Below are 11,899 nucleotides of genomic sequence, written 5' to 3'. Positions count from 1 at the left end.
AAAATTAGCCAGGCGTGGTAGTGCGCACCTGTAGTTCCAGCTACTTGGAAGGCTGAGGCAAAAGGATCGCTGGAGCCCAGCAAGTCGATGCTGGGGTGGCCATGAGTGTTCACTACACTCCAGCCTGGGTGACAGTGAGACTCCAACTCAAAAAAAAAATTAAGCAAATAAAAATAAAGGCCGGGCTCGGTGGCTCAGTCTGTAATCCCAGCACTTTGGGAGGCCCGGGCGAGTGGATTGCCTGAGGCCATGGGTTGGAGACCCGCCCTGGGAATTTGACAAGACCTCATCTCTACAATAAAATTAAAAATAGCCAGGCATGGTAGCACGCACCTGTGGTTCCAACTACTTGGAAGGCTGAGGGGGAAGGATCGCTGGAGCCCAGCAGGTCGAGGCTGCAGGGGCCCGGAGCGTGCCACTGCACTCCAGTCTGGGCGACAGAGTGAGACTCCAACTCAAAAATAAAAAATAAAAAGGAAGATACTTCATTTTAGCAGAAGCTCTCCAAGTATCATGAAAATCAGGCATGCTCTAAACTACAAGGGTAAATAAAATCAGAACTGGTTTAGAAATCTACTGGCTCTCAACAAAAAGGAGAAGAAAACAGGCTAGAATTTATAAACTCAGATATGACCCTTTCAATTCAAGAGACTTTTCCCTGTCCCACCCCTGAGTTGATAATAAAAATGGTGTAATGGCTACAGAAGGGAAGAGAATAAGCCAACTCATTGATGAGGTTTTGCTTAGACTCCCAAATAACACACTCATGCTTTGTCTATGCCCAGCCCTTTCCAGTAAAATGCAAAATTAGCAAACAGTGTGGCATAAACTGTGGAGCTGGATGGCCTGGGTATCAACTGTTAAATGGGGTTAAAAGATGTTCTTCCTCAGTTTCGTTGTCTATAAAGTGGGGATAATAATAATACCTGCCTCACAGGGTAGTGGGGATTAAATGAGTTAGACTAAGCAAAGCGCTGAGTATAACGCTTACAAAGGAAAAGGCATTGCCTGTACCTATTATGGTCATCACCATCATCTAACATCGGTCACCTCTTTTTTCTGGCTGCTAATGTCTTTATAACAAAAGGTAGTGTAAAACATGTAAAAGGAGTACTGGCTACCGGATGTAGGGTGATCTCATTCATGTAAGGTAGAAAAAACTAAAATTCTAAAAATTTCTTAAATTTTTAAAAAGCAAAAGCACAACCAGGTGTGGTGGCTCACACCTGTAATTCCAGCACTTTGGGAGGCAGAGGCAAGAGGATTGTCTGAGCCCACAGGTCTGAGACCAGCCTGGGCAACTTGGCGAGAGCTCGTCTCTATAATAATTTAAAAGAAAATTAGCCGGGCATGGTGGTGGCATGCCTGTAGTTCCAGTTACTTGAAAGGCTGAGGTGAAAGGATCGCCTGAACCCAGCAGGTCGAGGCTGCAGGGGCCCTGAGGGTGCCACTGCATTCCAGCATGGGTGACAGAGACTCTGACTCAAAAAAAAGAAAAAAAAGAAAAAGCACATACACAGTAAAATGTACTATAAAGGTCTGGAAAAATACACACCAATACATATCCCCAGAGAAAATGATACTGTTTGCTTGAAAAGTTTTCATTTTTTGTTCTGTACATATCTTGACAAGTGTAAATAATGAGCTAAAAATAAGAAAGACCACACTTACTAATAATTAACATACTTATCACTTTTTTTTTCTTCCACATTAGGCCTTGGCATTCTAGTGTTAGAGTTAAGATGCATCTTTATCATTAGAAAAAGTCAGGATCTCAAACAGCAACACGCCATGCCGTCCTTCCTTTTCCTTTACCTGTTATTAACACACCTCCTTTTACCCTCATAAGTGGTTTTTGTTTGTTTTGGGTTTTTGTTTTGTTTTTAGTTGGGGTCTCACTCTGTCACCCTGGCTGGAATGCAGAGATGCGATAACAGCTCACCGCAAGCCTTAAACTCTTGAGCTCAAATGATCTTTCCTGTTCAGCCTCCCAAGGGGCTGGAACTACACATAGGTGTGCACCACAATGCAAGGCTAATTATTTGATTTTTTTGTAAAGATGGGGGGTCTCGCTATGTTGCCTAAACTGGTCCCAAACTCCTGGCTTCAAGTAATCCTCCCAACTCGGCCTCCCAAAATGCTAGGATTATAAGTTTGAGCCATGGCACCCAGCCTCCATGATAAGTGTTATTACCCATTTTGCAGTTCCAGAATGCAAAAAAAAACTTCTCAATTTACTTCATCTCCTAAAATAATAATCTCGAATTTTAGACACTATCAAAATAATTTCTCTTGTGATAGAAAAATGCACCCCTACCCAAGATGTTCACATCTTAATCTCCAGAATCTGTGAATATATTACTTTATATGAAAAAGAGACTTTGAAGATGTGATTAAGAATCTTGAGGTTGGGCTTGGTGGTTCAGCCTTTAATCCTGGCACTTTGAGAGGCTAGGCGAGTAGATTTCCTGAGCCCACGGGTTTGAGACCAGCTCGGGCAACTTGGAGAGACCACGTCTCAACAAAAATAAAAAATTAGCCGGGCATGGTAGTGCGCACCTGTAGTTCCAGCTACTTGGAAGGCTGAGGCAGAAAGATCACCGGAGCACAGCAGGTCAATACTGGGGTGGCTGTGAGTGTGCCACTGCACTCTAGCCTGGGTGATGGAGTGAAACTCCAACTTAAAAAAAAAAGAATCTTGAGACGGGGAGACTGTCTCATGATATGGATTCTGTATTGGAACAATTAATACTGTTAAAATGACCACACTACCCAAAGCAACCCACAGGTTTCAGTGTAATCCCTATCAAAATCCCTATGAAAATGTCATTTTTCACAGAAGAGAAAAAATAATTCTAAAATTTATTTATTTATTTTTGAATTGGACTCTCACTCTGTCGCCCAGACTGGAGTGCAGTGGCCGCTCCGGGCCACCGCAACCTCGACCCACTGGGCTCCAGCGATCCTTCCGCCTCAGCCATCCAAGTAGCCGGAATTATAGGCATGCGCTACCATGCCCGGCTGATTTTTTGATTTATTGTAGAGATGAGGTCTCACCAAGTTGCCCAGGTGGGTTGCCCAGGTGGGTCTCAAACCCGCGGGCTCAGGCAATCCACTCACCTCAGCCTCCCCAAGCGCGGGATTATAGGCTGAGCCACCGAGCCCGGCTAATTCTAAAATTTATAAGGAACCACATACACACACACACAAAAAAAAACCCTGACTAGCTAAGGTAATCTTGAGCAAAAAGAACAAACCTGGAGGCATCACACTATCTGGCTTCAAACTGTATTACAAAGCTACAGTAGTCAAAACAGCATGGTACTGGCATAAAAACAGAAACATCAACCAATGGAAAAGGAGAGAACTCAGAAATAAACCCGTGCATTTACGGTCAGCTGATCTTCTCAAAGGTGCTAAGAACACATAAGTGGAAAAAGGACAGTCTCTTCAATAAACAGGATTGGGAAAATTAAATAGTCTCATGCTGAAGAATGAAATGAGACTATTATCTCACACCATGTCCAAAAAGTCAACTCAAAATGGATTCAAGACTTAAACATAAGACCTGAAACTATACAAATACTAGAAGAAAACAGGAGAAAAACACTACAGAATTGGTCTGGGAAATCACTTTTTGGATTTGAGCCCAAAAGCTTAGGCAACAAAAGCAAATGCAGACAAACAGGATTACATCAAACCAAAAAGCTTTTGCATGGCAAAGGAAACAAAAGAGTAAAGAGACAACCTCCAGATTGGGAGAAAGTATTTTCATGCAATACATCTGATAAGGGGTTAATATAAAAAACATAAGGAACTCAAAACTCTCAATAGCAAAAAACAAATAACCTGATTTAAAAATGGGCAAAGGCCTCTCTCTGTGCCCAGCAGTCATGGCTCATGGTCCCAAGAAGCATCTGCAGTGGGTAGCAGTGCCAAAGCACTGGACACTGGATAAATCGACCAGTGTGTTCGCTCCTCGTCCATCTACTGGTACCCACAAGCTGAGAGAACGTCTCCCTATCATCCTTTTCCTAAGAAACAGACTCAAGTGTGCTTTGACCAGAGATGAAGTCAAGAAGAGCTGTATGCAGCGGTTCATTACGATGGATGGCAAGGTCTGGACTGAGGTGACCTCCCCAGCTGGGTTTATGGATGTCATCAGCATTGACAAGACTGGAGAGAATTTCCATCTGATCTGTGACACCAAGGGTTGCTTTGCTGTTCATCATATCACACCTGAGGAGGCTAAGAGTAAGTTGTGCGAAGTGAGAAAGACCTTTGTGGGCACAAAAGGAATTCCTCATCTGGTGACTCATGATGCTTGTACCATCTCTACCCTGATCCCCTCATCAAGGTGAATGGCACCGTTCAGATTGACTTGGAGACTGGCAAGATTACTAATTTCATCAAGTTTGACACTGGTAGCCTGTATATGGTGACTGGAGGTGCTAACCTAGGAAAAACCAGTGTGATCACCAACAGAGAAAGACATTCTGGGTCTTTTCATGTGGTTCATATAAAAGACGGCAACAGCTTTGCCACCTGGCTCTCCAACATTTTTGTTAGTGGCGAAGGCAACGAATTGTGGATTTCTCTTCCCTGAAGAAAAGGTTTCCGCCTCACCATTGCTAAAGAGAGAGACAACAGACTGGCAGCCAAACAGAGTAGTGGGTGAAATGTTAGAAAGATTTTTACCTAATTAAAGATAATACAGCCAGGCTCGGTGGCTCAGCCTGTAATCCCGCGCCTTTGGGAGGCTGAGGTGAGTGGACTGTCTGAGCCCGCAGGTTCAAGACCCGCCTGGGCAGCAAGACCTCATCTCTACAATAAATCAAAAATCAGCCGGGCGTGGTAGCGCATGCCTGTAATTCCGGCTACTTGGAAGGCTGAGGCGGAAGGATCGCCGGAGCCCAGCAGGTCGAGGCTGCGGTGGCCGGGAGCGGCCACTGCACTCCAGTCTGGGCGACAGAGTGAGACTCCAACTCAAAAAAAAAAAAAGATAATACAACATGGTTCACTGCCAAAAAGACAAAAATGGGCAAAGGGCCTGAACAGACATTTCTCAAAAGAAGACAAATGACTAACACATATACGGTAAAAAGCTCAACATCACTAATCATTAGGGAAATGCAAATCAAAACCACAATGAGATATCAATCTCATACCTGATAGAGCAGTTATTATCAAAAAGACAAAAGATAACAAACATCAGTGAGGATGCGGAGAAAAAAGAACCCTTGTACACTGTCAGTGGAAATGTAAACCGACACAACCATTATAAAAAAAAACTATGGACATTACTCCATAGTTTTTCACAGAAAACTAAAAATTGAATTACCGTATGACTAGCAATCTAACTTCTGGGTATATAGTCTAGGGACTTGAAATCAGTATGTGGAAGAGATATCTGAACTTCCATGTTCACTGCAGTATTATTTACATTAATCAAGAAATGGAGTCAACCTAACTATCCCTCAATAGATGAATAAAGAAAAAATGAATAAAGAAAATGTGTATATATACACAAAAGAATACTATTCAGGCTTAAAAAAACAAAGTCTGTCATTTGCAACATTGATAAACCTGGAGGACACTGAGTAAAATAAGCCAGGTACAGAATGACAAAAACTGCATGTTTTCACTTGTAGTGGAATCTAAAACAATCAGTACTCACAGAAACAGAGAGTAGAATAGTGGTTACCAAAAGCCAGGAGCTGGGAGGAATGGGGAAATGTTGGTTAAACAAACAAAAAATCTTCAGACAGAGAGATTATGCTAGATTCTTTGAGTGAACCAAGTAATCACAAGTGTCTCTATAAGAAAAGAGAGAGGCAGAAGAGAGAGTTGAAGACATGAAGGTAGAAGTGGAGGCCAGAGTGATGCAGGGACAGAAGCCACGAAGTTAGGGTAGCCTCTAGAAGCTGAAAAAAAACAGGAAACGAATTATCACCAAAAGTCTCCAGAAAGAATGCAGCCTTGACTCATTTCAGACCTGATTTCCAGAACAATAAGATAATAAATTTATGTTGTTTTAAGCCACCAAATTTGTTGGTAATTTGTTATAGCAGCCATAGGAAACTAATACGCACTGCTTGAGATTTTTCATCTGTAAGAAGTATAGCTGACCTGGGCAGCGAGACCTCATCTCTACAATAAATCAAAAAAATCAGCAGGGCATGGTAGCGCATGCCTGTAGTTCCAGCTACTCTTGGAAGGCTGAGGCGGAAGGATCGCCGGAGCCCAGCAGGTCGAGGCTGTGGTGGCCGGGAGCGGCCACTGCACTCCAGTCTGGGCGACAGAGTGAGACTCCAACTCAAAAAAAAAAAAAAGAAAGAAGTATAGCTGAAGTAGATCGGATTATAACAACAACTGACATTTCACTCTGAACATTTCAAGTATTTGCTGAGAATTCTGTCACTACCATGGTATTACATGTTACCTGCATATCTCCTATAAAGAGCCCAAATCCCTGTGGTGGGGGACAGGGGGTCTGGGCTGAATTGTGCCCAGAGCTAACTGTGGCTGAATAGGAGAAGAGGAACTCACCAGCCTTTGCTGTTCTCAGTGAGCCTGCTAAAATCAACACTAAGCAATGGTGCCTTTTACTCAGGAGAAACAGCAGACATCAAAGCAAAAGGTAGAGGGGAGAAACCCCCGGGTAACTCTTACTTTGAAAACTTCTTTAACGATGGCAGAACACCATTTAAAAAAAAAATAATTACTTTTAAATTTTCATTTTATTTTATGAAGGCATAATTTCAAAAAGTAAATTCTGCACTCTTTGGTGTACAGCTCCTAAAGTTTTTGACGAACAGTCATGCTAAGACCACCACAACAATGATACAGAACAAATCCATGACCCCCAAATTGCCCCATGTTCTCTATAGTCATTCCTTCTCTCCACCCCCAGCCCCTGGCAACTACTGCCTTATTCCTGTATTTTTATTTTCCAAGAATATCTTATATAAGTAAAATCACACAATATGTACCTTTTGCATCTGACTTCTTTCACTAAGCAGGATGCATCTGAGATTCATACATGTTGTAGGAAGGTCAGCACCTAGGTTCCTTTTTATTGTTAAGTTTTATTTCATTGTAAGGATATGCCACAGTTCAAGGGAAGTGTAGGGACAGTTAAAGAACATTTGAGTTGTTTACAGTGTTTTGTGGTTATGAAGAAAGCTGATATAAACATGCATGAAATTTGAGAAAGCCTGGGTAAATACCTAACAGTGGGAAGGCTGGGTCAGATACTTATATTACTATGTAGAAATATATACCCATTACTTAACTTTCAAAAGAATGACGTTAGACCGATACCTCACCCCATATGCAAAAATTAACTCAAAATGATCAAAGACCAAAATGTAACACCAAAACTGTAACTCATAAAAGAAAAAATGAAAGTAAATCTTTATGACCTTGGATTAAGCAATGGTTTCTCAGATATGACACCAAAAACAAAAGCAACTAAAGAAAAAAAGGTAAACTAGACTTCATCAAACTTAAAAACTTTTGGTCAAGTGCAGTGGCTCACACCTGTAGTCCAAGTACTTTGGGAGGCTGAGGCAGGAGGATTGCTTGAGCCCAGGAGTTCAAAACCAGCCCAGGCAACACAGCAAGACCTCATCTCTACAAAAAAATTAAAAACCTTTATACCTCATAAAACATTACCAAGAAAGTGAAAAGACAACTCACAGAATGAAAGAAAATATCTGTAAACTATGTATCTTACAGTGGACTTGTATCCAGAGAAAAGAACCCTTAACTCTGTAATAAAAGACAAACTAATTTTTTAATAGACAAATGATCTGAATAAACATTTTGCCAAAGTAAATATACAAACAGCCAATAAGCACATGAAAAAGATGTTCAACATCATTAGCCATTGAGGAATGCAAATCAAAACCACAATAATATTTCCCATCCACTAGGATGGCTAAAATCAAAGTGTTGGCAAAGTGTGGGAGAATCAGAACCCTCCTCAGTTGCTGATGAGAACTTAAAATAATGCAGCTGCTTTGCAAAACAGAATGACAATTCCTCAAAAAGATAACCGTAGAATTACTGTGTTATGTAGCAATTTCACTTCTAGGTATATACCTAAGAGAAATGAAAACACATGTCCACAAAAACTTGTACAGGAATGTCCATAGCAGCATTACTCATAATAACCAAACAGTGCAAAAACCTCGAAGTACATCAACTGATGAACAGGTAAATGTGGTCTATTCATACAATATAATATTCTTTTGTTACTATTAATGCTCTACATTTCCCTCTGAACACTACAGCTGCATCCCATGAATTTTGATGCATCGTGCTTTCACCTTCATTTAATTCAACACTTTTTTTTACTTACTTCCTTGTGATTTCCTCCTTGAACCACAGGTTATTTAAAGGTCTTTAATTTCCAAATGGAGAGTTTCCAAATATAACTGTGACTGATTTCTAGTCTAATTCTGTATGGTCCAAGTACATTTTTTGTATACAGTTGTCCCTTAGTATTATGGGGAGTTGGTTCCAGGACCCCTGTGGATACCAAAATCCACAGATGCTCAAGTCTCTGATATAAAATGGCATAGCATTTGCATATAACCTATGCACATCCTCCTGGATATTTTTAAGTTGGAGTCTCACTTTGTTGCCCAAGCTGGAGTGCAGTGGTATGCTCCCAGTCACCGCAGCCGTGACCTGCTGGGCTCAGGTGATCCTTCCACCTCAGTCTTCCAAGTAGCTGGAACTACAGGTGCACGTTACCACACACAGCTATTTTTTTTATTTATCATAGAGATGAGGTCTCACCATGTTGCCCAGGCTGGTCTCGCACCTGCAGGCTCAGACAGTCCTCTCGTCTCAGCTTCCCAAAGTGCTGGGATTATAGGTTTGAGCCACCGCGCCCTCCTGAATTATGTTAAATCATCTCCACTTATAACACCTAAAACAATTTAAATGCTAAGTAAACGGTTGTTATACTGTATTTAGGAAATGACAAGAAAAAATGTCTATATACGTTCAGCAAAGATGCAATTTTTTTCAGTCTGCAGTTGGTAGAATCCACAGATGCAGAACCCAAACAGACCATTCTTTCAAATGCAATTAAAGCTTGTGTTGCAACTTGCAAAACAAATTAGTAAAATATTATCTTTATTCATGAGTTAGAAACTAGAAAAAGGCTACTTGAAGTATATGATCTGAGGGGTTTTGAGGATGCCTTCCAGCCTCCTAGAATCAAGGGGTACCACTACTGTTGATGAGACTATATGGAGCAGGGCTGCTGTCTAATTGCATCGAGGACTTTTTAAAAATTTATTTTAAATCCTCTTAGCTTTGAATATATTGCCTAGAGACTCAGAAACTACCCAGTTTGTGGTTTTTGTGGAGAAATGTAATTGGACAGTTTGTTAGCTTTTCAATTAAAAAAGACAACCCATGTGGGATGTCATCTTTTTATAATTAGTGTTCCCATGTGGGGAAAACTATTCACACTACTTGCATGTAAAAAATAATTTAACCTTTAACATTAAAACATGTGGCAAAACCCAGAAGACATCTATCATTAATGCAAGATACTTTCAACAAAAAGTTACATGGTAGGAAAATTAGCTGGGTGCAGTGACACACGCTGAGGCAGAAGGATCATCTGAGCCCAGCAGATAGAGTGTGGAGGTTGTGAGAGTGCCATTGCACTCTAGCCTGGGCAGAGTGAGACTCCTACTAAAAAAAAAAAAAAAGTTATTTAGTAGGTACTTGATAGTTTGCTTTTGGGGACTTAAATGTGTCTCTTCACCTAATATTTAATGGGTTAAATTTGTGTATATTCATTCTCTATTTTTGCCTTCTATGTTCTGTATTTGGGCTTTTAATTTGGCGATGTGAATTCTTCTGCTCAAGTTAGGTTTTGATGGTCTTGTTTTTCCAGCTCCCTTAGGTGATTTGTTAGGTTATTAACTTGTGATCTTTCCATTTTCTTTATGCATGTTCATAGAGATATGAATTCCCCTCTTAGTACTTCTTTCATGGCATCCCAGAAACTTTAAGATGTTTCTTCATTTTCATTTGTTTCCAGGAATCTTTTAATTTCTGTTTTGATTTCCGTGTTGACCCAGGAGTTGTTCAGCATCATGCTGTTTAGTGTCCTTGTCTTTGTGGGTTTTAGGGGAACTTTGTTGGTGTTGGTATTTATTTTTACTCCACTGTGGTCTGAGAAGGTGCATGGCAGTATTATGAAATTTGTTTATGCTTGATTTATGGCCAAGGATGTGGTCAATCTTGGAGTACATTCCATGCGGTGATGATGTATATTCCATGGTTGTTGGGTGGAGTGTTCTGTAGGTATCTATTAAGTCCATTTGGTCAAGTGTCACGTTAAGGTCCCAGATCTCTTTGTTGATTTTTTGCCTTGATGGTCTATCAAGGGTCGTTAGTGGGGTTTCTAGAAAAGACCTTTGGACAGTTCATGTCCTAGCTCACTGGAGGCTGCTGACATATAACCCTAGGATCATGACAGACTTCTATCTCTTCTCTTGTCATTTATATGGTTAGCTGGAGTCAGTGCTTCAGTTCCTAACACGAAACACTACTGTAGGGGGGAAGCTAGTTTCCAGTTTCCCCTACAGTAGAATGAAGTTTTTTGATGGCTTGAGATGGCTTGCAAATCTTGATTCAAATTTTTCCCTGTGCTTCCTTTTTTCTCCTTTCTTTCCCAGTTAACATCGCCTGTATTCACATGCAATCTTACTGCATTCTCTTCACATTTACTCTGAGTTGTTCTGGCTCAGATTATCCCTTGACAGTAGTTTACTTTTACTTCACCTCTCATTTGTCCCAAATTCACCTTACTCGTCTTATATATCCCTCCCCCCACCTAAAAAAAGCTTTCTCTGGGAGCTAGAATACCATCTATCTTAGTGAATATTCCACATGCACTGAAAAATACATGTATTCTACTATTGTTGTTCCATAAATGTCAATTAGCTCAAATTGGCTAATACTATTTTGTTTAGGACTTCTATATTCCTACTAATTTTACATCTACTTGTTCAGTTAATTACTGAGAGAGGAGTATCCTAGACCCCTGTCTTTATTGTGGATTTGCCCATTTCTCCTCCTGGTTTTATCCATTTTTAACTCATGTATTTTGAAGGTCTATTGTTACATATATACACATTTTGGATTGTTAGGTACCCTCGGAGAACTGATCTCTTCATCATTATATAATATCCTTCTTGATCCTTGGCAATTTTCTTTGCTCTGAAGTCTACTTTGCCTGATAATTAATATAGCCAGCCTAGCTTTCCTCTGATTCACGTTTGCATGATATTTTATAATTTTACATCCTTTTACTTTTTTAATTTTTTAATTTTTTTTAATTTTTTTGAGTTGGAGTCTCACTCTTGTCACCCAGGCTGGAGTGCAGTGGCCACTCCCGGCTACTGCAGACTCGACCTGCTGGGTTCCGGCGATCCTTCTGCCTCAGCCTTCCGAGTAGCCAGAACTACAGGCACGTGCTACCACACACGGCTAATTTTTTGATTTATTGTAGAGATGAGGTCTCGCCAAGTTGGCCAGGCAGGTCTTGAACCTGTGGGCTCAGGCAATCCACTCACCTCAGCCTCCCAAAGGTGCGGGATTACAGGCTGAACCACCAAGCCCGGCTCATCCTTTTACTTTTAACACATGTCTTTATTTTTTTATTTTAAAGATGTGGGGTATAATTCAGGATTAGGTATACAAGTGGGGATTGTACAGGTGCAGTCTGGGCCTCCCTTTGGTCCGCATTTTGCCTGGTTTAAGATCAGGTACCCTTATTGGTGGTGTGTCCTCACACCACTCCCCAGCCCCACCCCAGCAGTATCCCACTCCTGCTAAACCCTTTCTTTTTTTTTTTTTTTTT

At 40.9% G+C, this 11,899-nt stretch overlaps 1 protein-coding gene and 1 pseudogene across 1 annotated transcript in view; one reads left to right on the top strand and one right to left on the bottom strand.

Moving 5' to 3' along the window:
* Window positions 1–11,899, bottom strand: part of GTF2E2 (general transcription factor IIE subunit 2) — an 83,101-nt gene that overhangs the window by 3,899 nt on the left and 67,303 nt on the right. The gene's annotated exons all lie outside the window — the stretch shown is intronic.
* On the top strand, window positions 3,894–4,678 carry LOC103262671 (annotated as a pseudogene).

Source organism: Carlito syrichta, unplaced genomic scaffold (genome assembly GCF_000164805.1).
Source record: "Carlito syrichta isolate Samal-C Ts95f unplaced genomic scaffold, Tarsius_syrichta-2.0.1 Scaffold304591, whole genome shotgun sequence".
Taxonomy (NCBI): Eukaryota; Metazoa; Chordata; class Mammalia; order Primates; family Tarsiidae; genus Carlito; species Carlito syrichta.
The sequence above is the reverse complement of the archived record's forward strand: the minus strand, read 5'-3'. Positions and strand labels throughout refer to the sequence as shown.